General features: G+C 34.0%; 1 protein-coding gene across 2 annotated transcripts in view; it reads left to right on the top strand.

The window, feature by feature from the left end:
- Positions 1-291, top strand: part of LOC119593102 — an 8,913-nt gene that overhangs the window by 7,258 nt on the left and 1,364 nt on the right. The gene's annotated exons all lie outside the window — the stretch shown is intronic.

Genomic DNA, 291 nt, shown 5'->3' with positions numbered 1-291 from the left:
ATAACAATAATATACAAAATCCAAATACTTTACTTGCATTTCCATATACATTTTTTTTAGTTAATACACACATTAGTGAACACTTAACGACGTAAAAATACTCAAACGTTCTTATACACTTTCAATGTCTCTCTAAAACACAGAAAAGCAAAGAGGGCAAAACACACACACGCACGCACTTATGCCATTTAGCGAGAGTTATGACCGTAAATATGTCTCAAATCTTGCAAAGTGGAGTGTGCAATATTTTGAGGAACTGGAACAGCGGAAAAAGTGGTGTAGATTATGTAC

This window comes from Penaeus monodon, chromosome 31, assembly GCF_015228065.2.
Source record: "Penaeus monodon isolate SGIC_2016 chromosome 31, NSTDA_Pmon_1, whole genome shotgun sequence".
Lineage (NCBI taxonomy): Eukaryota > Metazoa > Arthropoda > Malacostraca > Decapoda > Penaeidae > Penaeus > Penaeus monodon.
This window is presented reverse-complemented; position numbering and strand designations above follow the sequence as displayed.